Consider the following 26053-nt stretch of genomic DNA (forward strand, 5'->3'; position numbering starts at 1 on the left):
GTGAGAATGAGAGAGAGAGAGAGAGTACATGAGAGGGGGGAGGGTTAGAGGTAGAAGCAGGCTCCTCGCTGAGCAGGGAGCCCGATGCGGGACTCGATCCTGGGACTCCAGGATCATGACCTGAGCCGAAGGCAGTCGCTTAACCGACTGAGCCACCCAAGTGCCCAAGGGTTATTGTTTTAAATGAAATGCTTCATGTAAAGTACTTAGCACACTGCCTAGCAAACAGTAAATGTTCACTAAATATTATCACCATTATTATTTTTTCCAAAAGGGAGAAAGATTTGATGTAGAACAGGAAGGGGAAGCAGGCAAAGTGAAGGGTGTAGGGGTGAAAGGAAAATTCGGAAAATCTATAGGGAATATAAATATAACTTTTCTTTTGTCATTTGGCCTTTGAAAAGTCAGAGGTCCTACTCCAAGGCATGTAGTGGGAGGGCAGAAGCCCTCTGGGGCAGGGAGAGTTAAATGTGGGCATGATCTAGCTCTTTTGTAGTTGTCCGGTTTTGTCATTTGGGTTTTTATGGCGCCTTTCATTTCTACTTTAGCCAAGTATGCAGAGGTTTCTGCCTCTATTTTACCTCTTGCAATAAAGAGGGTCCGCTGAAAATAAGAAGAGGAGGAGGGATGATAATTTAGCAACTAGGATAAATAAAAAACTTAAAGACCCAGGGGCACCTGGCTGGCTCAGTGGGAGGAGCATAGGAGCATGTGACTCTTGATCTTGGGTTTGTAAGTTCAAGCCCCACATTGGGTGTAGAGATTACTTAAATAAATAAATAAATAAATAAATAAATAAATAAATAAATAAATAAATAAATAAATAAATAAAAGGAAAAGTGTAAAGACCTGAAAAGGGTTTATTTAGTAGCAAGAAAAGAAAAAAAGACAATAATATAGACAAGGAGAGCAGGGAAAGTGGAATAAGGTGTGAGAGTACTTGTGACTACCTGTTTCTCCATAATTACCATCCAATGACTTTCTTTAGTGTGTTATTTAGAGCCTGGAATTTGGAACCCAGATTGGATGTCAGATATGGTTTTAGGCCCAAGGGAACTGCGGGTTGTGCTAGGTAGGGTAAAGTCTAGGAGGTGAGATTTCAAATGCACAAGTGTGGGGCAAAAAGAAGGAGGAGAAAACTTTTGGGTCTTAGTGAGTCAATAAGCAGGTAAGAGGGAATCCAGTGGGGTTTGAGCAGCAGAATGTCAATTACTAACATTCTTCACCACCACCACTTTTTTTTTAACATCAAACGCGCATAATTACAGATATACTCATATATTTGTTTCTTGGTGCAATTTCCATTAAGCCAGATACAACCCCACTTTTTCTCTTTTTTTCCTGTTTTGAACATACAAGGCTGTTTACTGAAGCACTGTTTATAACAATTGGAAACATTGTGAATGATCATCAGTAAGAGAATTATTTATTGCAACATTGTTTTTTTCTCTTTTTAAAAATAAAATCTCTCTCCAAACCATCATCACCTTTTTACACTTGATCTTAGTCAAAAGGCTGAGAAATGATCATCATCACCTTTTTTTAATTTTTAAATATATTATTTATTTATTTGACAGAGAGAGATGCAGCGAGAGAGGGAACACAAGCAGGGGGAGTGGGAGAGGGAGAAGCAGGCTTCCCGCTGAGCAAGGAGCCGCCGGATGCGGGGCTCAATCCCAGGACCCTGGGATCATGACCTAAGCCAAAGGCAGACGCTTAACAACTGAGCCACCCAGGCGCCCCCATCATCACCTTTTTAATCTTCCCCAGACTGTACTTCATTTTAGCTAAAACCATGTTCTATCTTAAGTTGGTTTTCTCCCCCCCTTCTTCTTTTTTCTTATTGCAACATTGTTTATGAACATTGGAAACAAAGTGAATGGCCCCTCTTTGTTTGAATTACACTTCCTTAGCCTCTACTCCCACTCTCATTTCCCTATATACTGCAAACCATCTGTTTATATATATGTACATTTGTGGATAGAATTTTTTTAGCCCCACCTTGATAGAATAGATTTTTCAATGTTGTTGAATTTATAATATTTTCCTTAATGACTTGTCCTTTCATGCTTAAGGATATTTTCCTCTACATTAAGATCATCAAGGGGCGCCTGGGTGGCTCAGTCGTTAAGCATCTGTCTTCGGCTCAGGTCATGATCCCAGGGTCCTGGGATCGAGCCTCGCATCGGGCTCCCTGCTCCGCGGGAAGCCTGCTTCTCCCTCTCCCACTCCCCCTGCTTGCGTTCCCTCTCTCGCTGTGTCTCTCTGTCAAATAAATAAATACAATCTTAAAAAAAAATACATCATCAAGAAAGCTTCTAATATATCTCTTTCAAAGACACACAGGGGACATTGACATGTGGGATATACACAGTTGTACAGTGGGTTATACACATTTCTAGCTAGAAACTGCAACATTACTCATTTCTTTCCTTATCGGGAATGAAAGTAAATGAGAATTAACATAATGGGAATAATCTTGAAACTCTATTTCTTTTTTTTAAAGATTTTATTTATTTGTTTGACAGAGAGAGACACAGTGAGAGAGGGAACACAAGCAGGGGGAGTGGGAGAGGGAGAAGCAGGCTTCCCGCGGAGCAGGGAGCCCGATGCAAGGCTCGATCCCAGGACCCTGGGACCATGACCTGAGCCGAAGGCAGACAGATGCTTAAAGACTGAGCCACCCAGGCTCCCTCCTTCTATTTCTTAAACTATAAATAAATGACTGGATCTTAATTATTACAAGTAACAGATTACTCGTGACATATTTTGCAACTGTGGAGTTATATCTTTGGGGAATCTATAGAGGGCAAATTGCAATCTCTAACCAAGTTATAAAGGCATATACTCCTGTGGCTCAGAGCTTCCATTTCTGAGAATTTAGACTACAGTTCTGTATGCACACATGTGCTTTACTATTTGTAAATGGAACATTGTTTTTAAATTGCAAAAAATTGGAAACAACCTAAATGGCCTTCGATAAGGGACTGATTAAACAAATTACAGTTTATCCACACAAGAGATACTATGGAGCAGTAATATAAAACAAGATAAGGAAGAAGTTATTTTTATGCCATTGTACAAAATGTATTCCAGGGTGTTCAAATATGTTGTTTAGTGAAAAAAGGTGGAGGACAACTATATAAATGCTTCCTTTTGGGGACACCTGGCTGGCTCAGTCAGGGGAGCATATGATGCTTGATCTTGGGTTTGTGAGTTTGAGCTCCACATTGGGTGTAGAGATAACTTACAAAACAAACAAACAAAACAAAACAAAACAAAAAACTTAAGAAAATGCTTCCTTTTTTAAAAAAAGATTTTATTTATTTATTTGACAGAGAGAATGAAAGAGCACAAGCAGGGGGAGCTGCAGAGGGAGAGGAAGAAGCAGGCCCCCTTCCAAGCAGGGAGCCCAATGCGGGACTCGATCCCAGGACCCTGGGATCATGACCTGAGCCGAAGGCAGACGCTTAACCATCTGAGTCACCCAGGCACCCGAAAATGCTTCCTTTTGTATAGAAGAGTCAGAATATATTTGAACTTATATCTGGGGTGGTTTTTTTTTTTTGGAACTTATATTTGAATTTGCTTATATATGTATGAAGAAACCCTGAAAAGATTCATATGAAAGTAAGAGTAGTGGTTAACCAATGGAAACAGGACCAATGAGGGAGAAGAATTTGAGGGAGACTTTGCATTGTATGCGTTTTATATAGTTTCTGGGATTTGAACCATATGGATACCATTAACTATTTACAATTAAATTATAAGACATTTATTATAGGATCCCAGGGTCCTGGGATCGAGTCCCGCATCAGGCTCCTTGCTCAACAGGGAGTCTGCTTCTTCCTCTCCTTCTGCCTCTCCCCCTGCTTGTTCTCTCTCGCAAATGAATAAATAAAATCTTAAAAAAATAAATTATAAGACATTTGGGGAGTGGAGTACCAGCAGATTTAGAGACTGATCAATTAATAAACTTCTTTAACCTCCATTCCTCCCCCTTTCTCTTTATCTCTGGATTGGCATGAGTTTCAACCCACAAGAAATATTTAATAAGTATGCTTAAATTATAGAGAACAGTGCTAGGTACCAGAGCTCCCAAAGGACAAAGTAGAATAGGACTTAGTCCCTTGAAGTGATCCAGGTGGATTTTATTTTATTTTTTAAAGATTTTATTTATTCATTTGAGAGAGATAATGAGAGAGAGAGAGCACAAGAGTGGGGAGGGTCAGCGGGAGAAGCAGACTCCCTGCTAAGCAGGGAGCCCGATGCGGGACTCGATCCTGGGACTCCAGGATCATGACCCGAGCCAAAGGCAGTCGCTCAACCAACTGAGCTGCCCAGGTGCCCCTTATCATTCTTTTTAGTATCTAGGACAAGAATAAAAAATGTTCTCTTCTCCTTTTCCTCTTCTCCCCGCCCCTTATAATCTTGCAAAATGCTGGAAATATATTAGAATTCCTACTTAATTCTCCTCCCCCTCACTTGGAGAGCACTAAGGCTTGGGGAGCTCAAGAACCTTCCATCAGGTCCAGACTGGAAGAACTTAGGCCAGGGCCAAGACTCAACTTGCTTCCCTTGGGTCCCCCGGGGCCTTGTGTAGGTTCTTGGACCTCTCAGATGCTGCTGTGACTGTGGTTTCCGGCTTCCTGAGTTCTCACAGTCAGCTGGGTGCTGCAGATATCATACCCCAGGTCCTACTTTGGAGACTGACATGCTCAAGCTTGGTGATACTCTGAGTATATGGGGTCTTTGAGTGTGAGTCACAGCTGAGGGGCTTGCTTTTCTATTTTAGTTTTCCTCTTTTCCCTAGACAGACTCATTGTAAATACCTTGGGGTTGCATAAGGACAGAGTGTAAAGGTTTGCTGGCTAGAGGCTGAGAAAGATCAGTTTTCTAACTGAATATCTTATCTCATGTTAGGCCTTTAGTTCTGCTTCTCTTTAGCCAGGGGCATTTTGAATACTCTAGACGATGATGAATCTAGTAAGAAAGCAATCAGAAAATCATTTATATAGAACTTTGCAGTTTATAATAAATTTTCTCATATGCTATTTAACTTAAATTTGACAATTTAAGAAGAAAGTGATGCGTAGGGAGTGAAAGGACTTTCCATGCAGATATTACCTGCCTCTTGTGCTACTATATACCTTACGTGCATGCAGGGTTTCCTTGTGGAGCTGTCATTTTACAGGTTGGGACCAGAGTTCTGAACTGGTTAGACACTTAGCAGGAGAGATTCTATTTCATGGAATTGAGGCTGCTTTACATTATTTCACTCATTCACTAATTGCAACTATTAGTTGAATGCCTATCTTGTACAAAGAAAGGCTCTATCTAAGACATAATTGGGAGGTTGAGACCAACTACTAGTGAGATGCTGGGGAGAATCTTAAGGCCCAAAGAGGGATGCTGCTAAGGAGGCAGGGGTAAGACTGGGGCTTTAGATCAGAATTTTGCAAACTGGAGTTCTGTGACTGGCAGCTAGTGAAGGTCCAGTTTAGAAGAAGCTGGCAAGCCAGGTTTCTGCAGGAATCAGAAAGAGCTTAACTCCCAAGGTACTTTTTTCATATGTGTATCAAGTTATTTTTGCCTGGCCAGCATCAGCTCTCCCCTCTTTTCCCAGCTCGGGGGAATATCCTTATGGGCATATTGCTCCTCTCTTCTTTCCCTGGCAGCCTGGACTAATCCATGTGATCTGATATTGACCAATCAACAGTGCCTCTGGGCCAAGATTTTTGCCTCTTAAGTGAGTGACTCAAAGACAAAAGGATGTTAGGACTGAATCCCAGCCGTGGTGTGTGGTGCTGTTGGCAGCAGCAGTTGCTTCTTGGTGAAGCTGCTTTTCTGTTTGCTTGTTTTCCATGCTTGCCCTGTAGTCCACACTCTAGGCCCCTGATATCCTTGTAATATATTTCTCTCTCTTTTTAAAAAATATTTTATTTATTTATTTGACAGAGAGAGACACAGCAAGACAGGGAACACAAGCAGGGGGAGTGGGAGAGGGAGAAGCAGGCCTCCTGCCGAGCAGGGAGCCCGATGCGGGGCTCGATCCCAGGACCCTGGGATCATGACCTGAGCCGAAGGCAGTCACTTAAGGACTGAGCCACCCAGGTGCCCCTATATATTTCTCTTTTGCTTGTATTGGCAACAGTGTCAGTGCCTGAACTTGCAACAGACAAAAAGAACTTTAACTTACAAATTTCAATGATTTCTTTACCAGGCTGTGAGATCCTTGAGAGCAGGGCCTACATCTCATTCTACTGTGTCTTTGGTGCCCAGCTCAAGCCCTTGTTTCAATGCATGCAGGCTGAATAAGTGAAGAAACAGGTTGTATTTATGTGGGGCTATTGAGTCTGGGATTCTTGGCATTATTATGGTTGTGCGACAACAAATCCTCTTATGCTACAACAGCCACTAACATTTTTTTTTTTTTTTTTTTAAGATTCCATTTACTTATTTGAGAGAGAGCATAGAGGGAGAGTGAGAGGGAGAAGCAGATTCCCTGCTGAGCCTGACATGGGGCTGGTTCCCAGGACCCCGAGATCATGATGTGAGCTGAAGGCAGATGCTTAACCAACCAACTGAGCCACCCAGGTGCCCCAGCCATTAACATTTGAACAATTTCATGTTAATAGACATAAACGGAAAGGATCCTGGGAAGGTCCTTTCTTATTGTATTGGAGCACTGACTGAGCTGAGTTTTTGCAGGTGGTTCTGGTCTTCAAATTCCTGAGGGTTTTTTTTTTTTTTTAACACAAATGGAGTATTTCACTAATTTGCGTGTTATCCTTGGACAGGGGCCACACTAATCTCTGTATCGTTATAATTTTTGTATATGTGCTGCTGAAGTGAACACAGCTGAAGATTTTGTCCCTGGTTTCCCAGAACCTCTTCCTCTGCCCGGAGGTAATGCCCTCTTCAAGCCTGATTTGAAGAACACCTCTCCTATGGACTTGGGCCATAAAGAAGAATCTACTAGTTTTTTGATATCATTTTCTTTCCTTTCATTCCTTCAACAGATAATACATTGAACATCTATTATTTGTCAGGTTTGACAATTCAGTTGATATAAGATAGTTCCTAACTCTAATTTAGGAAATAGACAAATATAATCAAGAGAACAAACAAATGAAATAATTAAAACTGTGTTAGCGCTGTGTTGAAAATGAACAGTAATAAGGTAGAGAGTAATTGTCAAGGGGCAGGCATTTGATCAAATGAAGCACTTTTAGATAATGTAGCTAAAGAGCATCTCACTAAGGAGATGACAAACAGACCTGCAGGATGAAGAGTCAGCTTTGCAAAAAGCAACAGCTTATTCCATGATTCAGCAGCTGGAAAGAATTTAGAAAGAACCATAGAAACTGACAGAAAGTCAGTGTGGCCAGAGGATGAGCAAGGGTGAAGGATGCAGGTGAACAGACTGGCCGTTTTAAGCAGGGCAGTGACATGACTGGATTTACATTTTAAGAAGTGCAGTCTGGCTGCTTTGTCTTTCCAATGTAAATTAAAGTCCTCATGGCCCTCATAAATAACAAATGTTCAGCCTTTCTCCTTGGGACTTCCCAAGTCCCGTTGGGAAAACATTTCATACCCTTTGGTTGTGGCTGCAACTCCCACCTAGGTCCCCAGAGGCAAAATACAGCTCCTCTGCACACCAGCCATTGGAATCCTTTCCTAGCTAGGAGTTAATGAGGCAAAGTGGAGGAGGTATTAGTGCAAAGCCCCTGAGGCGGCAAGGAACCTGGCTTGAGCACTTACTTGAAAGAGGTGGAGAACGTGGGAAAGCAGGATGTGTGAGAACGTGAGAGAGGCAGGTTAGGTTCAGACTCTGAAGAGTCTGGTTGATAGGCTACAGGGGAGATTAAGATTTCAACCCGAAGAACAGTAGGCAATGGGTTTTGAGCAGGGTGTGGCTATGATTATACCTCAGTTTTGAAAAGCTCCATTGTCTGTGTGTGAAGAATGGATTGGAAGGGGAAAGGGTAATGGGATGGAGGGCACCACCACCATCATCTAAGAGAGAGGTGGCCTGGACTGGACAGTCGGCAGTGGGATGGAGAAAAGTGGGAGGCTTCGAGATGCACTTAGGAGACGAAATTAACAGGTGATGGGTAGCGTCCAGTCCCAAGCTTCGTGTTACCTCAGTGGTTATGGGTGAATGGGGACTTCGTGCTCTGGATCAGGGCGCCGGCCTTGTTCCCGCGCGTCAGGGCAGTAGGCGTGGCCCGCGGGAGCGGTCTCCACGGGGATCAGGCGGGGCGGGGCCGAGGGCGGGGCAGCTGGGGCGCTGCGTCACTCGATGGTGGCGATGGTGCGTGTGTGTGGGGGGCGGGGGATACGCTGGGCGCGTCCCGAGGGTCACGTGGTGCGCAGCACGCAGAGTCCTTCTGTCGGTTGGTCCTGGAGCGGCGCAGCCGGAGCGGGGCTGTGAGGTGAGCTCGCGGCGAGGCGCGGCGAGGAGAAGCCGGCTGGCTGGGGCCGGGTTGGGCCGGGCCCGCGCGCTGTGCGTGCTGTGCTAGCGGGAGCGGTGACGGTCGCCACCGCTGCTCTGGTCCCCTGCCCGGCCTCCCTCCCCGCCCGGCCCCGCTCGCCCAGCCCGGAGGGAGGCCCGGGGACCGCTGCTGAGAGCGTGGCGGGCGTGCGAGCGGCGCCCAATCCTCAGGGCTGCCCGAGGGAATGACGGCGGCCGCGGCCAATCAGCGCCGCTCGAGGGGGCTGGGCCGCGGGGTGCGGGCTCGGGGCGCGGAGCGGGCCGTGTTGGGGGTGGGGGGTAAGCGCTAGGGCTAGAGGCTGAGCTGTGTGGTCCCCGGGAGCTCCACCACCAGCCGCTGCTCTTACCTTGTGCTTTGGGAACGCGTTTTCTTTTATTGACTCTTTTATCCTATTCTGGGGAGCACACCCCTTTCTCAAGCCCCTGACTATGGGAGTGTCCCCTTTCTCTATAGTTTAGAGAATGTGGTGCATCCCCTTTCTTAAACTCCAGCTTGGGGTTTTATCTTAATTTCCAAAGTCCCTCAAACGGAGGATGTGACCCATTTCTCAGGCACCCCCCAGATTGGGAGGACACTCCCTTTTCCGAGCCTCTAATCTGAATACGCACTGCTTTCAGATTTTGGGGTTTGCCCCATTATTGAGTCAAATCTGGGGTCCAGTAACCAAAGTTTTGGGGGTGCTTCTATTCCCACAAATCCAAGAAAGAATCCCCTTCTCCAGGCCCCAGATCTTGCAACATGCTTTCCAAAATTTCTTAAATTTAGGGGTTACTTCGTTTCCCCAGCCCTTGAAATCTGGGGGTGCTCATTTCCAGAGTCTACTGAAAATGCGATCCAAATCCTGAAGTTTATAGGTAGATATTTGCGGGTGCACAAATAAAGGAATTCACTGCTTCTTCTAGTCACTGTATTCTTGGGGTTGCACTCATTTTCATGAGTTCCTCAAATTGAACTACTTTATTTCCGGGGGGGGGAACTCATTTTCATATCTGAGAGTGTATTTATTTCCTGTGTTTCCAAAATGTACAGAATCCACCCCTTTTGGTTGTACAGTTCTCAGGGTGCAGCCACCTTCCTGATACTTTTTAAATGCGGAGGACACAAATTTTTTTCTAAGTCCTCTCATTCCGGGGCCATGATCCTTGGTTCTTGAGCATGCCTCCTTTCCTTTTTAGCTTTTTTTCTATCCAAGACATTTTCATTCCTCAGTTTCCTTTCCTCTTTGGAACCCCATTTCCCTTTTAGGTGCTCTCACTGCTTGGTCAGGGCACCCATTTCCTCTTCCTTCCTCTGGTGAATGCATATCTTTCTTCTGCACAGCACTTCTCTGCCTCTGCGACCTTTTTTCTGAGCACACTTCCTATAGTCACATCTCCTGAATTCCCCTCCCCCAAGGAAAAGATCCCCCTCCAAAAGGGTGCCTGCATGTTGTCTTTTGTATGTCTACTTTATCTTTTATCTTTCTGCTTTCTACTAACAGAAACTCATCTATCTTAGCTTGCCCTATCCCATTTTCTGCATTTTTCTGGTTTCTAACTCCCTTTGGACACTGCTCTGCTTACTGGTGTTTGTAGAGATTTTCCCTTTTCTGCTTACTCCTTGAGCTGGAGGTGGCCTTAAGTCCAGGACTGTCTGACCCTCCAGCACTGAATTTAAACTGGAAAGGAATCCCCTGGCATTTCTTTGATTATTCACGGGACTCTTAATTCTCTGGGTGGTTTGCTTCCTGTAAGATTCTGGTTAAATGTGTACTGTTTTCTCCTTTGCTTTCCCCCCATATATTGGGAAAAAATTCTAAAGGGATTCTTCCAGTCTTGCTTCCAACTCATAAGCTTCCTCCCTACATTGGCTTTTTTCCTTCCTTTTATCAGGAAAAGAGGTCATTTGGAGGAATCTCTTCTCTTTTCTTGTCCCTGAGGTGCACGTGGGTGATGGATACTCATCTCTCCCCATCATTTTCTCACATGTCTGCCAAGCCTTGCTCCCAATCCCCACCTTAAAATCTCCAAATATCTGGGACCTCTCCTAATATCTGGGACCAAATATCTGGGACATCTATAAAAACCTCTCAGTAGGTTCTTTCTTTTGTATTTCTTTCTGCCTTTCCAGATCTTGCTCAGGGCTTCTCTGCCTGAACCCCTAACCGGATTAATTTCTCCACAGCTGGAATCCCAAGTGCTTATGGGATAATGATACCTCTGACCTTTCTCCCTTTTGGGAAGTACTTGAGTGTACAGCTGTATGAGGCCTCAGTGGGGGGAGAGAGTTTGGGCCTGAGAAGCTACACTGGCAGAATGAGGCAGGAAAATACTGCATTTTCAGGACCACATCCTTCTGAATCTCATTTGGAGATTGGATGTTTGCCAAGCACCTGCTTCTTAGGGATGCTGGGGGATTTAATGATACTCCCAGGAACCTGTAGGAATTAATGGGGCTTGTGGAGAAGTGCTCTGAACTCAGTGTTGGAACTTGTATAAAATTAACCATTATTATATTTTCAGAACAGCTAAACTGTTTTATATTTCATGTGCTTGAAAGCTCCAGAGCTAAGGTGTGTTATTTCAGGAAGTGAAATTGATCCCACATTTAGATCATGTGGTCGTTAGTAAATACCAAATTGATTAAAAAACACTGAAGGTCTGTCTGATCAGTACTTAATAAAATATGATATACAGAAAGTGAGCAGGTATTTCGTCTCTTTATATGCCTGTTTGGTATTGCTATAGAGAGTGCACCCTTAAAATATTCTGTGTTGTGCTTCTCAAACTTGAATGTGCATATAAATCATCTCTGGGGGGAGGGTCTTGCTAACATGCGAATTCTGATCTAGTAGTTTCAGGCTGCTGCCTCAGTATCTGCATTTCTAATTGCCAGGTGATACCAACATTACTGAACTACACTTTGAGTAGCAAAGTTCTATACACAAAGCCAAGGATATCTCTGTGGAAATAGGAAGGTGGTGGTTAGCCTTACGCTGAGGTATTATTTTCCACTTTCTCTTTATCCAGACATATCCCCTAAAGTTTGTACAAGGCCATAGTCCCCTGCTGAGGACTATTAGTTATACATAATTACAGTTAGTCTAGCATTTAGCTTTTAAAACCATGGCTAAAATTTTTTTTTTTTTTTTTAAGAATTTATTTATTTAGTTGACAGAGGGAGAAAGAGAGAGCACAAGTAGGGGGAGCGGCAGAGGGAGAGGGAGAAGCAGACTTCCCGCTGAGCAGGGAGCCCAATACGGGGCTTGATCCCAGGACCCCGAGATCATGACCTGAGCCAAAGGCAGACACTTAACGACTGAGCCACTCAGGTGTCCCTGAACATAATTCTTTTTTTTTTTTTTTTTGAAGGTTTTATTTTTGAGAGAGAGACAGCAAGAGAGGGAACACAAGCGGGGGGAGTGGGAGAGGGAGAAGCAGGCTTCCTGCCGAGCAGGGAGCCCGATGCGGGGCTCGATCCCAGGACCCTGGGATCATGACCTGAGCCTAAGGCAGATGCTTAACTGACTGAGCCATCCAGGAGCTCCTCTTTTTTTTTGGAAGATTTATTTATTTATTTTAGGGGGGGCACAGGAATGAGGGCACACAGGTGGCGGGACGGAGAGGGAGATAAGCAGACTCCCCGCTGAGTGGGGAGTCAGAAGTGAGGCTTCATCCCACGACCCTGACATCATGACCTGAGCCAAAATCCAAGGGTTGGATGCTCAACTGACTGAACTACTCAGGTGCCCCTTGATGTAGAGTCTTCTAGTGAATACTTCAGGGCCGATATAGTAGTTAGCCATCTTATCTCTCTAGGTCTTCACTTGTCATCCTACCATGGGTAGGTCATATGTGTTGGAATTGACAAGGAGTCCTTGGTTTTCTAGGTTCTGGAAATGGGCCTGGGAAAGGTAGGTGCCTGGACCTTGAATAGAAGCTGCTGGCTTATCTCTGTACCAGAGCTTCACAAAGGTGAATGCTGGTGGGAAGATGATATTCTTTGATAGCAATCAGTGCTTATAATGCTCTCTCTCTCTTTTTGTACCAAATAAGTCTTAGTGGGTTTTTCCTTCTTAATGTCTTAAGTCATCTGCACCTATTTCCCTGAGGCTGTCACCTGTCGTGGCCTTTTTTCCACCATAATCCTGTTCTGGGCCCTAATCAGGACAAACCTGAATGACTAGACTGTTTTGTGTCCTGTGCCTCCCCCTCCCCCCTCATCCCTCACATGAATATCAGATCCTCTTCAGTAACGGATTTGATCTGGATTTGGCCCTAGTCCCAGCTCTTCCACTCACTGTGAGACCTCAGGCAAGTCACTGAATGCTACTGGGCCGCATTCTCCCCAGTTGTAAAATGAGGGGCTGATTATCTCCAAGGTCTACCCTGCTGTGAGTCTTTGCCAGTACCTTGCTTAGAAACCCAGTGTCTGCGGGGAGCTTGTTTTTAGCAGATCTGATTTCCTTCACGTGCTCTGTTGGGCAGGCTGCCAATCATTCCCTCGTTCAAGTCACTCCTGTCACTGCCTCTTTTCTAGCCTAGTCAGGCAGCTTGTCCTCACACCCAACTTCAGCATACTTCTGCCTCCATGTCCTCTGCCAGTTCCATGCTTAATTTCATTCAAAATTGCCTGAACTTCTCACTGTTACTCAGTGTTCCTTCAGTGTTAGGTACCTCCTGAATCACTAACAGGGAGTCTTGTAGTTTATATACAACTATGTTGCTAAGTTTTCTCATCTTATATTTAAAAAGTGTTTTCTCCTCCCCACCCCAGCTTGCTTGCTTGCTTGCTTGCTTTCTTACAGATTTTATTTATGAGAGAGAGAGAACTCTAGAGAGAGCACAAGCAGGGGGAGGTACAGAGGGAGAGGGAGAGGGAGAAACAGGCTCCCTGCTCAGCAGGGAGCCCATCCCAGGATCCTGGGATCATGACCTGAGCCAAAAGCAGATGCTTAACTGACTGAGCCACCCAGGCGCCCTCCCACTCCAGTTTTCTTTTTGGCTTTGAATTAGCAGGGTAGGCAGAATGAAATTTAAAAGTGAAGCAGGCAGTTTCCTTTTGGCTGGAGTTTGGGTAAAGTGAGATGTAATGCTTTTCGTCCTCTTCTCCCAAGGTCTTCCGTATCAATGGGGGTTCAGCCACCTGGTACTTCTCCCAGGATTTTATTTTATTTTATTTTATTTTTTAAGATTTTATTTATTTATTCATGAGAGACAGAGAGAGGGAGGGAGAGAGAGAGAGAGAGAGGGAGGGGCAGAGGGAGAAGCAGGCTCCCAAGGAGCAGGGAGCCCGATGCGGGACTAGATCCCAGGACTCCGGGATCATGACCTGAGCCGAAGGCAGACGCTTAACCATCTGAGCCACCCAGGCGCCCTCTCCCAGGATTTTAAAGGTGCTCAAACTCCCTATCTGAAATTTGAAAGTGTATCCTGAGTGCAAGCACTATTTAAAAATGACTTCGAAGTGCTTTTTTCCCTAACAATATACTCGTAAAGCCCCAGACAAGAAATTGCTAAGGACAATGATAAGAAATCTAGATTTCAAATAACTTCATCAGTGAGTGAAACAGTTCTTTGAGAACACCTGATTATTCTCAAAGGCAGTTGCTGACACTGCCTAGAAATCAGGGCTCAAGGTTGTATATAACTCCCTAACCTCCCTTCCTCATCTTTCTAGCAGCTACTGGGGGGAAGTTTACATTTTTCATGATAAACATTCTTTAAGCCAAAATCTGTTCTTACTTAGAGCCTCCTTGGTTAGATTGTAAGCTCAGAAAAAGGAAGGATGTTCCTGTCTTCTCTCTCTCAGCAATTGCGCCTTAAAGGTTGTTGACTGGCTAACCTTAACTTAGGGTAACCTATTGAAAATTGAAACCCTGATTTGTAATGCTGTGACAACTTTGCTAGATCTTGGACTGGGTGGGTATCCAGCTGTTCTTTGCTTTCTTTGACCAAATAATGGAAGTAATGAGCTTGCAGAAATCCCATAAAATTTTAGGAGCCTGGTGTGAGTCACCAGGCATAAGTAGGGCATTTTGTATGAAAGGCAGGTGGTGTCTGGATCCATGGTCTTCGTTGGAGGGAGGGGAGGAGTCTGGGGAAGGATTTAAAATGATGGTTTGGGTGCACCTGGCTGGTTCGGGTGCGCCTGGCTGGTTCAGTCTGTAGAACATGTGACTCTTGATCTCAGGGTTGTGAGTTCAACCCCCACATTGGGCATAGAGCTTACATTTATTTTATTTATTTTTAAAGGTTCTATTTATTTATTTGACAGAACAAGCCGGGGGAGAAGTAGGCAGAAGCAGAGGGAGAGGGAGAAGCAGGCTCCTGCTGAGCAAAGAGCCTGATGCAGGGCTCAATCCCAGGACCCTGGGGTCATGACCTGGGCCAAAGGCAGACACCTAACCGACTGAGCCACCCAGGCGCCCCTAGAGCTTACATTTATTTATTTAAGATTTATTTATTCATTTGAGAGAGAGGGAAAGAGATAAAGCACAAGCAGGGGAGAGGCAAAGGGAGAGGGAGAAGCAGACTCCCCACTGAGCTGGGAGCCGGACATGTTGCTCAATCCCAGGACCTGGAGATCATGACCTGAACCAGAGGCAGATTCTTAACAATCTGAGCCACCCAGGTGCCCCTAGAGCTTACATTAAAAAAAAAAATAAAAAAAGATGGTTTGATCTGATGAGAGCTTATCCCATGTCAGGAACATAATCCTAGGATTTTATTTTTTTATTATTTATTTTAGTTTTATTTTTTTATTAGAGAGAAACAGCATGACAGGGGAGAGGGTCAGAGGGAGAAGCAGGCTCCCCGATGAGCTGGTAGCCCGATGTGGGACTTGATCCCAGAACTCTGGGATCATGGCCTGAGCCGAAGGTAGTCGCTTAACCAGCTGAGCCACCCAGGTGCCCCAATTTATTTTAATTTTTTTTAAAGATTTTATTTATTTATTTGACAGAGACACAGCGAGAGAGGGAACACAAGCAGGGGGTGTGGGAGAGGAAGAAGCAGGGAGCCTGATGTGGGGCTCAATCCCAGGACCCTGGGATCATGACCCTAGCCAAAGGCAGACACTTAACTCACTGAGCCACCCAGGTGCCCCCAAATTAGTGGTTTTAAAAGAACAACATGAAGCATCACTGTGGTGATAAAACTAATTTGATGGTGGTGGTAGTTACACAAACCTATGTGTGATGAGTGAGTAGAGGTAAAACTGGGGAAATGAGAATAAGATTGGCAGACTGTGTCAATGTCAGTACCCTGGTTGTGCTATTGTACTATACTTTTTCAAGATATTACCATGAGGGACAATGGGTAAAAGGTACATGAGATCTCTCTGTACTATTTCTCACAACCACGTGTGAATCTACAATTACTTAAAAATTAAAAGTTTAATAAAAAAAGAGAGAACCTTTCCTAAGTAAGGTTGTCAGAGTAAGCTGCAAACAACAAAGTAGCAAAAAACAAGGTTATTGGTGACAACACTGAGGTAGGGACCTCACTGAACTAAAATGTTTCTTTTCTTTTTTTTTTTAAAGATTTTATTTATTTGAGAGAGAGAGAATGAGAGAGAGAGAGCACGAGAGGGAAGAGGGTCAGAGGGAGAAGCAGACTCCCTGCTGGGCAGGGAGCCCGATGCGGGACTCGATCCCGGGACTCCAGGATCATGACCTGAGCCGAAGGCAGTCGTTTAACCAACTGAGCCGCCCAGGCGCCCTAAAATGTTTCTCATAATGGAATTATTAATCAGCCTCCCAACATCTTGCTTTCCCGGACACTGGTCTATTAGAGGGGCTCAATGTCATATTTCTCTCAGCTTCTTGTTTGCTTCCTTCATAGCATTTATCCCAGTTTGTAACTATTTCATTTATATGTTTGTTTATATGTTAACTGTCCCCTTTACTAGAATGTAAGCTCCCTGAAGGCAGGGACTAAGCTTGTCTTGTTCATCTCGCTATCCCTAGTGCCAAGCTCTATGGAATAATAAATACTATAAGGTGAAAGAAAAGCACATGTTAAGTATTACGAGAAATAAAAAGCCAGAAAATACATGCTCCGAGTATTCAAGAGACTTAACCTATTGGAGAGATAGACATAAACATGTAACAGAGCACAGTAGTAAAAAACAATAGGAATTTAAGGAATTTAGAGAAAAAAGATATTAATAGAGGTTGGGGCAGCCAAAATGATTTCAGCAAAGAGCTGAACTTGAGCTAAGTGGTTAAAAGAGGGAGAGAATTAAGGAAAGTGCAAAGAAAAGGAGAAGATACCAAGGTCATGATCCCCGGGTCCTGGGATTGAGACCCACATCAGGCTCCCTGCTTCTTCCTCTCCCACACCCCCTCCTTGTGTTCCCTCTCTCGCTATGTCTCTGTCAAATAAATAAATAAAATCTTTAAAAAAATTAAAATAAATTGGGGCACCTGGGTGGCTCAGCTGGTTAAGCAACTGCCTTCGGCTCAGGCCATGATCCCAGAGTTCTGGGATCAAGTCCCACATCGGGCTACCAGCTCATCAGGGAGCCTGCTTCTCCCTCTGACCCTCTCCCCTGTCATGCTGTTTCTCTCTAATAAAAAAATAAAATTAAATAATAAAAAAATAAAATCCTAGGATTATGTTCCTGACATGGGATGAACTCTCATCAGATCAAACCATCTTTTTTAATTTTATTTTTTTGAGATTTTATTTATTTATTAGAGAGAAAGAGAGCAGAAGCAGGGGGAGCAGCAGGCAGAGGCAGACGGAGAAGCAGGCTTCCTGAGGAGCAGGGAGCCCGATGCAGGGCTCGATCCCAGGACCCTGGGATCATGACATGAGCCAAAGGCAGACGCTTAACGACTGAGCCACCCAGGCGCCCCATTTCTTAATCTTTAAAATGGGAGTGAGAAAACCTAATGTATAAGTTTATCAAAACTTGGTAAACGGTGAAGAGTTGAGTGTATGTTACTATTCTGTTTTATTCCTCACAAATTGTTTTTATTTTATTTTTTATTTTATTTTTTAGAATGAGAGAGAGAGCACATGAGGGGGGGGAGGGTCAGAGGGAGAAGCAGACTCCCCGCTGAGCAGGGAGCCCGATGCGGGACTCGATTCACCTGAGCCGAAGGCAGTCGCTTAACCAACTGAGCCACCCAGGTGCCCAGCTCACAAATTGTTTTTAAAGTCCTTTTATGTTGTTTGTTAGTTTGTGTTTTATCCGCAACTCTATCAGTGGAGAAGGAAAAGACACTTAAATTTTTTTTTTCATTTTTACACAGAACGACTGAAACAGTAATCCCTTAATATTAGTGTGCAGATATCCCAAAGGCCTCATTTATTTATATTTCTAAAGGTCCTATTTTTAAAAGTAGTGTAAGTATAGTGAGTCTTAGAGGAGGTCCTGCTTCTCAAACCCCAGCTCTTCCACCTAGTCAGGTGACCATGGGCAGATTATTTGCACTAAGCCTCCTTTCCCTCAGTAAAATGGATAATACTGCCAACTTCTCTGCGTTGTTGGGAATAAGGTATTTGTTAAGGATTTAGCCTGTGGTGAAGTAAATGTAAGCCATTTCCTGGTATTAATAATAAAGGCCAGGAATAAAAGTTAATATTTAAAGAATAAGGTAATGAATTAGTTAACTATTAAATACTTTATTTGTCTTTAAAACCCCATAAGCAGTGAAACTGTTGTAATTCAGGGAAGAGTCTTTGGAGGCCCCTTGGAGTAATGACTGCATATTCAAATTGTTTTCTTTTGTAATATAGTGATACCTCAATTAAGGAGTCCTGTAAGAACAGTTTAGGTATGTTTAAAAAAAGGCTCCCTTGGGGCACCTGGGTGGCTCAGTCCGTTAAGCATCGGACTTGGCTCAGGTCGTGATCTCTGGTTCGTGAGATGGAGCCCCGAGTGGTGCTCCGTACTCTTTGGGGAGTCTGCTTGAGATTCGTCTGCCTCTGACCCTCCCCCTACTTGAGAGTGCCCGCATGCACGTACTCTCTTCTCTCTCTCTTTAATAAATCTTTAAAAAACAAAAACAAAAACAAAACTCCGTCCTCTGAAAGTAAGTCATACAAACCCACTCCACAGATACCAACATTTACGGACTGGAGCCTCCCCCTGACTGAAAAACGAATACAGCTTTTCTTAGGCCCCAGGAGCAAAGTTGTGGTCTGTCTTCAGGTGCCTCATTCCCTGTGCCTTGCCTTCCTCCCCTGCCCCTAAGGAGTAATAAGGGTTCCTTCATTTACCCGTGGGTAGCACTTTCAAAGAGCCTCTACGTGATGTCTTCTTGAATCCCTACTTCCTTCTAGGGGAGTGATACTTGTCTTTTTTCCTGTTTTTATTCTGCCAGTGAGGAAGTTGACATTTAACAAGCACCTGACCACCATGTAAGGGCACTGCTTGTTGAATGCTGGGGCTGCCTATGAGGGAGTTCAGGGCCTTGTGAGAGATCTCTCAGAGACAGGCAGTTTCAGTGTCGAGTGTTGAATGCTGTGGCCCAGACTGCCTTGGGAGAATATAGTAGTGGGCTGCTGGCCCAGCAAGCTCTTTGGGTAGGTGTGGAAGGACTGGGCAGAGGAAGCAGCTTGTTCGAGCAAAGGTCGTGGAGGTTGGAACTACAAGGAGTCTGGCTGTGTGTGGGGCTGCAAGATCAGTAATACTCCGAGAGCCTAAGTAATTTCTCTCTTCACAACGCCTGTATGAAGGTGTGAAGTTGGTACTGGTACTATTCCTGTTTTACAGGTGAGGAGCTTGAGGCTCACAGAGAAAATGACTTGCACAGGGTTATCTGGAAAATATTGGAGCTGGGATCCAAACCCAGCCTGTCTCACTACAGAGTTCTGGCACATAATCACTGTGTGCCACTGCCCCTCTGCTAAGCTTGCCTACTGCCCTATTTTAAAGCACCCACCTTTAGAGACTCTGAGGTTGTTTTGGTCACAATGGCCAACTCACTCAGCCTTAATGCCACACTGAGTAGCTTGAACTTGGTTCCATAGGGGAACTACTGAGCTGTGTGTTTTTTTTTTTTAATTGAGATATAATTGACATATAACCTGAACTGATAGATTAATTTTTTTTAAAGATTTTATTTATTTATATGACAGAGAGAGAGCACAAGCAGGGGAAACAGTAGGCAAAGGGAGAGGGAGAAGCAGGCCCCCCACTGAGCGGGGCTCCATCCTAGGACCCTGTGATCATGACCTGAGCTGAAGGCAGATGCTTTGCAACTGAGCCACCCAGCCGCCCCTAAAAATTTATTTTAGAGTGGGGAACCTACTTCTCCTTCTGCCTGCCTCTATTCCTGCTTGTGTGCTCTCTTCTCTGACAAATAAATAAAATCTTAAAAAATAAAATAAAATGAGAATTATCATCATCATCACTACAGATCTATAAGGTAGACACTAAATGAGATGCTGGTTATATAAAGCACTTAGAATATTATCTGTAGTAAAACAGGCAGAAGATGTGAGTTTATGAGACAGTATTGATTTGGATCTGCGAGGGTGTGGCTAGGGGCTTTGAGCTCCAGTGAAAGCTGTTGTAGTAATTGGATTAGATCTGATGGGGGCCTGAAGTAGGAGAGACCTAGAAGTAGGTGTTACAAAGTGGTGAGTGTGAGTGGGAGGCAAGGGTGATGTCCATGTTTCTAGCTTGGCACATTGGCCAGTTTTGGGCCTTAAACTCTGATGAGGAGAAAAGAAATCATCCTATCCTTGTGAGGATAGGAGGATTAGCTCAGTGAAGTTGAGTAAGGTGCCAAAGGTCATTGAGCAAATATATTTTGGAGCCCAGCCTGGACAATAGGCCCTTTCCACTGCTTCTGGGAAGATCACTGATTTGACCAACTCATTCTCAGTAATTTGGAATAAGTAAACTCAACCTGTGTTTGCTCTCTGTCTGAATTTTAATTGTAGAAGGAAAAGCTTGGCTCTTAGAGAAAGCATTTCAAGTATCCGTAAAGAGGGTAAGGGAATTTTTGGCCTATTTCTTTCTTTCCTTTCTCCTTTCCTAATTTCTCACCCCCTCTCCTTTGCTTACTTCCTAACCCCTCAAATAAAAGAGGTTAATTCAGCTCTTACAGTGTCACCTGGGAAAGGAGGGCCTGAGGAATGGAACTGGTCTTTGCTTTAGATCCAGTCTTCTGTGTCCTTGAGGAAACGAGGGTAGTGGTAGAGGGGCCCTTGCCCCCCACTTGAACCAATTTTTCATCTCTCTAGGACTAAAGACATGCTTTTTATGTTCTTTACTATATTGGATACTATTTGTTAATATTTCATGATAATATTGACTAGACTGTAATCCTTTGTGTCTGATGTCCTTTTTGCTGCTACTGCTACTGTTACACAACCATTTTATCTTCAGTACTGAACATTTAGTGTTTACTGTGCTAAGTATTGGACATCCATTAGCTCACTTATTCCTCACAACAACCTCAGGAGGTAGGGGTTATTAATCCCATTTTATAGATGGGCAAACAGAGAGAGGCTCACTGATTTTTCTCATCTTAACTCTGCCAATTAGTGGAGCCAGGATTGGTGAGAATCTGAGTCTAAAACCTGCCTGTGCTCCCCCCATCCCTAAGCATTTCTGACCTTCCTCCAAGACAGAACTTCGGCAAAGAGTCCTCTTGGAAACTTCCTCCTGTGAGATCAAGGTGTCACTGGACCTGCTGATGCTGTTTATGCTTTTATGGGACAACACTGTGGACTACAGGCTAGTCTCCACCTCCTCAGCACAGGGCTGTGAGGGAAAGGAGACCTCATTCCCGCCTGAGGCACCTTGCCAGTAGGACTTTCCCTTTGCCTAGAATTTTCCCCCTAGATCTTCCATGGTTGTCTCCTGGTCATTTAGATCTCTGTCAGACCTCCGCTCCTCAGAGTGCTTTGTAACGCCTTATCTAAAGTGGTCCTCCTGTGTCACTGGTTCACAGTATTTTGTTGGGTTTTCCCGAGGGTGCTTATCCTGCCAGAGATTATCTTCTTTGTGCGTATCTTGTTTATTGCCTGCATTCCCCGCTAGAGAACAGGGTTGGGATAGTCTTGTCTTCCCAGTATCTCTCTGCAGCACCTGACACACAGGCATTCAGTAAATACTTATTGAGGGGCACCTGGCTGGCTCAGTTGGTTGGCTCAGGTTGTGATCTCAGGGTGGTGGGGTGGAGCCCTGTGTCGGGCTCTGCACTCAGCGTGGAGTCTGCTCGTCCCCTCTCCCTCTGCTCCTCCCCGCAGCCCTGCTCAACTAAATAAAATCTTTAAAAAAAAAATATTTATTGAATGAAGGAGGCATAAAGATTTAAGCTGGTGTTTTGCTTGCAGTGTCCTTCCATTGAAAAGGGGTTGTATTAAGTTTCAGAGGCACCATCACCATTAAATGGAGGTTGAATGCAAGCCTGGTGGTAAGCACTATTAGGTTATCACAAAGCTTGTTCTATAGTTTCTGGTGATTGACCTTCTTCCCTTGAGTGTCCCTGGGTTTATTTTTCCCTGATTCTGTCGCAGCTGACTCGTTTAAAGGTATTGTTCCATACCCACCTATCACTTTAATTCTTTATTACTTTGAGCCCTCAGTTCCTTCTTGAGCACAATGGGGTTGCTGAGGGCAGGACCTCCAGTTACCAGGGCTACAGTACTCTTTCACCTTTTCCAAAATAAAACCCAGAGTCCTTGACAGTACAACAGTAACTGTAAACGTATTATGAATTTGGAAAATTCTGCTGCCATTTTTTGAGTACCTACTTTGTGTCCCTACAAATAGGGACTTTGCACATCTTTTCTCACCTAATCCTTATAGCATCCAACATAGGGGCCATTATTTTTATTTATTTATTTATTTATTTATTTATTTATTTATTTATTTATAAAGATTTTATTTATTTATTTGACAGAGATACACAGTGAGAGAGGGAACACAAGCAGGGGGAGTGGGAGAGGGAGAAGCAGGCTCCCTGCAGAGCAGGGAGCCCAATGCGGGGCTTGATTTCAGAACACTGGGATCATGACCTGAGCCGAAGGCAGCCAGACGTTTAACCACTGAGCCATCCAGGTGCCCCTTGGGACCATTATTAATCCTCATTTGATGAATTAAGAAAGAGAACTCAAAGATGTAGCTCATAAATATGTGGTAGTGGTTGAGAATCTGGAGCCATAGGGCCTATGGTTCAAATCTTGGCACAGCCTCTTACCATACGGGTGTCCTAGGATGTCCCTAACTTTCCTTTGTTCCTCTGTTTCTCATTTTTGCTGTGAGGATTAATAATGGTAGCTACTTCTGTAGTTGCTGTAAGGATTACATGACTTAATATATGTAGAGTTAGCTATTGTTATTATCATTATAAATTTTTTTATGTAGGTCTTGTTAGTCTGCCTAAGGATATTTTCTGTCTGTTCTTTTGTAAAGTTAGTTCACATCCTTGTCATTTTATTTTTTAGTTCATTTATTATGCATCTGTTGAGCATCAGTCATTCCTTTCCCTAATGGAGCTTAGAGTGTAATCCTACTACATTAGGTTTTATTTAAATATTCTCTTGGGGGCGCCTGGGTGGCTCAGTTGGTTAAGCAACTGCCTTCGGCTCAGGTCATGATCCTGGAGTCCCAGGATCGAGTCCCACATCGGGCTCCCTGCTCGGCAGGGAGTCTGCTTCTCCCTCTGACCCTCTTCCCTCTCGTGTTCTCTATCTCTCATTCTCTCTCAAATAAATAAATAAAATATTTAAAAAAAATATTCTCTTGGTTTTTTGTTTTTTTGAGAGAGAGCAGAAGTGTCAGGGGGAGGGGGGAAGGGGGGGAGAGAGAGAGAGAGAGAGAGAGAGAGAGACTATCCCAAGCAGGCTTGATCTCATAACCCTGAGATCATGACCTGAGCCAAAATCAAGAGTCAGATGCTTAACCAACTGAGCCACCCAGGTGCCCCGATATTCTCTTGTTTTTAAACATGTGAACTATATCTAGTTTCCCCAGAATTTTATCTAAAGAGCTATTTTTTTTCTCGTTTTTACAAATGATTTATTTTTATCCTGGGCTGTATTCTTCACATTGAAGTTACTGAGTCCAAGTGTATAAGCAGTTTTATAGCTTGTTCCTCAATCTGCAGATTGAGGTAATAAAAAGATGGCCATGGTCAGGGCCCTAGGCAGTGGTTCAGATGTTCAGTTTCCCCACAGCTGGGCCAGTCTTAGGTTTTGTCCTTTCTGAAAAATTAAATATTTCTGCTTGTTATATAATGGTGTGATAATTCTGACACAACATTAAAGCATCCAATTACTTAATCTTCCTGTCTGTATTCAAATTAAGTTTATATCTAAAGGCATGAATGTAATAAGCACCCTAACAACTTTGGTAGGGGAGAGAAGAAGGGCCTTTAAGAAGTAGTTTATGTATTTTTGGGAAAATCCTGTTACATGTTATAAGAAGGATATCTCCTGCTTTTTTTTTTTTTTTAAGGTTTTTAAAATTTATTTATTTGTCAGAGAGAGAGAGCCCAAGCAGGGGGAGCGGCAGGCAGAGGGAAAAGCAGGCTCCCTGCTGAGCAAGGAGCCCAATTTGGGACTCTGTCCCAGGACCCTGGGATCATGACCTGATGATTAACCGACTGAGGCACCCAGCATCCCAGGATGTCTGCTGCTTTGGAGGACCTCTGAAGCGGCTAGCTCCTCTGCACCTCAGTTTTCTTTCTGTGCCATGGGAACATCACATACAGTTCTAACTAGATCACTTGGCAGTTATGAAGGTCTGGTAAGACAGTATAAGAATGAAAGGACTTTTGTATATTTAAGTAATATTAAAAAACATAAAAAGTAATAAAGAAGTAATCCAAAATTAAAATCTTACTAACTAGATAATCACTGCCGACAAAAAAAAGTACATTCTTTTTTTTTTTTTTTTTTAAGATTTTTATTTATTTATTCATGAGAGACAGAGAGAGAAAGGCAGAGGGAGAAGCAGACTCACAAGGAGCAGGGAGTCTGATGCGGGACTCAATCCCAGGACTCCAGGATCATGACCTGAGCTGAAGGCAGACGCCCAACCATCTGAGCCACCCAGGCACCCAATACATTCTTAAGGTATATAGTAAGATAAAAAATGAAGTTACATTTCCATGCTCCATTCCTCTCATGAAGGGAACTACTTAAACAGTTTCTTAGTTCTCGGGCGCCAGGGTGGCTCAGTCAGTTAATTGTCTGCCTTTGGCTCAGGTAATGATCCTGGAGTTCCAGGATCAAACCCCCGCATTGGGCTCCTTGTTTAGCTTCTTCCTCTGCCCCTCACCCCTCTCTCTCTCTCTCTCTCTAATAAATAAATAAAATCTTTTTTTAAAAAAAAGTTTCTTTGTTCCTTTTAAGAAATAATTTTATGCATATGCTATAATAGATGTGTCTATGTTTGTTTACATTGAAAGGGTAATACCATACACATGCCTCTATACCATGCCCTTTTTACTTGACAATATGTCTTACAGATGGCTCTATATCAGCATCTACTGATTGCCATTACTCCTTTTAATGGCTGTACAACATTCTGTTGTATAGGTGAACCATAATTCATTTAACGAGGTCTCTTGTTGGACATATTAGCTGCAGAAATTACAGAGCTATATTGATCATGTTACAGGTAATTTGGCAGACTTTGGGGGATTATCTGTAGGGTAAGTGACTGGCGGTGGGACTGCTGCGTTGCAGATATGTGTATTTTTTATTTAAGTAATCTCTACTCCCAACATGGGGATTGAACTTATGACCCCGAGATCAAGAGTCACTCTTCCGACTTAGCCAGCTAGGCGCCCCATGTGTATTTTTGTAGATTGTGCCAAGTTGCCTCTAGAAAAGCTTTTCCAATTTATGCTTCTACCAGTAGTGCATTTGGATGCTTTTTTCTCCTCATCCCTGCAAACACTGGTTATCCCACCTTTAAATTTTTTTGCCTTAGAACTGAAAATTTTTTACTTTGATTTGTATTTCCTTTAATTTAGGGTGAGGTTATGTAGATAGAATATAATATGCTATTAGACCTTTGTATTATCTCCCCCCTCCCCAATAATCTGCCAGTTCTTATACTTTGCCCACTTTTAAGTAAGTTGACTTTGTTCTTGGTTTGTATGCACTCTTTGTTAATATAGGAAGTTAGCTCCTTGTCATATGCGTGGTAGCTGTTTTCCCCCAGTTTCTGAAAGTGCCTTTTAAACAGTCTTACACAGCATACACTTAAAGCTTTCATTATTCCTGATAACAGGAGCGTTGACTATGAATACTGTACTTAAGGAAATAAGGCTTTATGTCTCCTTTGTGGCAGTGAGTTCCCATTGTAGGAAAATTTAAATGTAAAGGAGTAATTTAAAGTCCTGTCAAGGTCTTTAAAATGGGATCCTGTATAAATAGAGATTGCATAAGATTTTTTTCTCTTAGTTTTCCTCCATGTCCTTATTGAATGTATTCCCTTTAACTCTTAATTTTGGAAGCTGGAGATTTTTGGAAGAATAGCTAAGGGCCTGAAGAATGGATAAGTTGAAAGCTATAGAATCTTGGCCCTTTGGCATCTTGAGAACAATCTGTGTTTAAAACTAAGTGTGAGAAGTTAAAAAAAAAGTACTTCTT

At 43.6% G+C, this 26053-nt stretch overlaps 1 protein-coding gene and 1 non-coding gene across 4 annotated transcripts in view; one reads left to right on the forward strand and one right to left on the reverse strand.

Annotated features, from left to right (window-relative positions):
* Window positions 1-6755: 6755 nt before the first annotated feature.
* LOC113938786 lies at window positions 6756-6859 on the reverse strand. The gene has a single exon (XR_003524992.1). It is a non-coding gene; the product is annotated as a U6 spliceosomal RNA (small nuclear RNA).
* Window positions 6860-8318: 1459 nt separating this feature from the next.
* PHF20 (PHD finger protein 20) overlaps window positions 8319-26053 on the forward strand; it is a 146001-nt gene continuing 128266 nt past the window's right edge. For all 3 annotated transcript variants that reach the window (XM_027621550.1, XM_027621551.1, XM_027621552.1), the window contains exon 1: window positions 8319-8438. The gene's annotated coding sequence lies outside the window, so the exon portion shown is untranslated. The remainder of the gene's footprint in view (window positions 8439-26053) is intronic.

Source organism: Zalophus californianus, chromosome 8 (assembly GCF_009762305.2).
Source record: "Zalophus californianus isolate mZalCal1 chromosome 8, mZalCal1.pri.v2, whole genome shotgun sequence".
NCBI lineage: Eukaryota > Metazoa > Chordata > Mammalia > Carnivora > Otariidae > Zalophus > Zalophus californianus.